At 66.6% G+C, this 1,632-nt stretch overlaps 1 protein-coding gene across 2 annotated transcripts in view; it reads left to right on the top strand.

Moving 5' to 3' along the window:
- Positions 1-581: 581 nt before the first annotated feature.
- Positions 582-1,632, top strand: part of WAC (WW domain containing adaptor with coiled-coil) — an 87,831-nt gene continuing 86,780 nt past the window's right edge. The window contains exon 1 of one of the 2 annotated variants that reach the window (XM_012803321.2): positions 582-1,142. The gene's annotated coding sequence lies outside the window, so the exon portion shown is untranslated. The remainder of the gene's footprint in view (positions 1,143-1,632) is intronic. The other variant, XM_023511467.1, reaches the window with a different exon arrangement.

Raw genomic sequence — 1,632 nt, 5'->3', positions numbered from 1 at the left:
CCCACAAATGTACATTTACGTCTACTGCGGTCCTTCTCATTAAACTAATGTAGCCTTACAAAGAGTTCAGAGCAGGAAGAAAAACAAAAACAGCGGAATACCACGACCTTTGCGTTAAAGCGTTCTGGAATCCTTGACGTTTCCCCTTCCAATGTGCCTGTAGAAGAACACAAAATCAAATTTGTGGCAATTTCATCGGGGGCACCCCAGACCTTTATTCAGAACCAGAACCTCCAAATAAAACTTTCCTTCGCCAAAAAACTTGAGCGAGGAAGAGGAAATAGATGGGGAGGGAGAAGAGGGAGGTAAAGGAGACGATGGGAAAGGCACAGCTGGGTATGGGAAAAAATGCTAAAAAGGAGGGGAGGGGTGGGGCGGTTCAACAATTATCCCAAGGAGACCATCCCGCTAAATCCCTAGGCTCAGGAGCTAGTTGGGTTCCAGGACTCAATCCAGGAATCTCGCCACTGGAGCGGCTCGGCGCACCGCTTCCCGCACTCAGTACAGCGCCCTAGATCCTTCCCCCTCGCCGTCCCCGGAGAGGGGACGCGGGGGTGGGACTTACGTCTAAAATGCCGCCCTGCGTGCTCGCAGCAGCCCCTGCCCCGCTCCGCGCGGTCGCGCGCGCCGCGTCCGACGGAGGCAGCAGCCCCGGCCCGGTTCCGGTTTCCAGGAGCGGGCGGGAGGGCGCAGGGCCACGTTCCCCACCCCCACGAGCGCGGCCTCCGCGGCTGCCTGCCCGATCCGCTCTCCGGGAAGCGTCTGCCCGTCGCCCACCCCGGGGGTTTCCGACCACCCCGCCCGAGCCCGAAGGGGCGGGGGCCGGGCCCGAGCGCCCGCCGAAGGGCACCCCTCCCGCCGCGCCTCTGGGCGCACGCGCAGCCGCCGCAGCCTCCCTTATTTAGTCCGCGATGGCTTCCCTCGCGCCTCACCGTCCTCCTCCTGAAGGCGGCTCCCTCCCCGCGCAGCCCGGAGCTCCTGGGACCAGCCTCGAGCAGGCCCCCGAGCGGGACAATCCCTAAAGTAGAGTGGCGGTGGCCGGACTTGCGCGAGAGAAAAAGCAGCGGTAACCGGAAAGGGCTGACGGGTCTCGAGGAGGCGAGCCAGGCCTCCGAGGAAGGGGAAGGCCGGAGCGAGCCGAGGTTTGCCGAAGGCGGCGTTCTAGAGCCGCACGGGGCGGGGAGGGAGGCAGAGGGTGGGAGAGGAGGGGCGCGGCGGAAACTGCCGAGGCCTCCCGAAGGCGGCAGCGTCTGAGTTGCCCGGATGTAGTTGGTGGAGCGGCAGCGGCGGCACCAGCGGCGGCGGTGGTGGTGGCGGGAGGAGGAGGCGGCGGAGGAGAAGGACCAGGCGGCGGCGGCGGCGGGGGGAGGAGGAGAGGAGGTGGCGGAACAGGAGGCGACGAAGGCGGGGGAGGCAGTCGCTCACCGCGGGGCTGAGCCGGACGCGTCTTCTTGCTCCCCCTCCCCCCGGTTCCCGCTGCCGCCGTGTAGTTGGCGCCGCTGCCCCGGCTGAGAGTGAGCGTGGTGTAGACGGAGGGAGATGGCCCGGGAGCGCCGGCGCCAGTAACGGGGAGGTGCTGAGAGTCGCCGAGGGCGCGCCGGGCCCTGGTGCCGGCGCTGCCGCCCGCCCGCC

The sequence above is a fragment of the Otolemur garnettii genome, unplaced genomic scaffold (genome assembly GCF_000181295.1).
Source record: "Otolemur garnettii isolate 467f Iridium unplaced genomic scaffold, OtoGar3 scaffold00019, whole genome shotgun sequence".
In the NCBI taxonomy this organism is placed as follows: Eukaryota; Metazoa; Chordata; class Mammalia; order Primates; family Galagidae; genus Otolemur; species Otolemur garnettii.
Note: the sequence above shows the minus strand (reverse complement) of the source record. Positions and strands in the feature narration are given on the sequence as shown.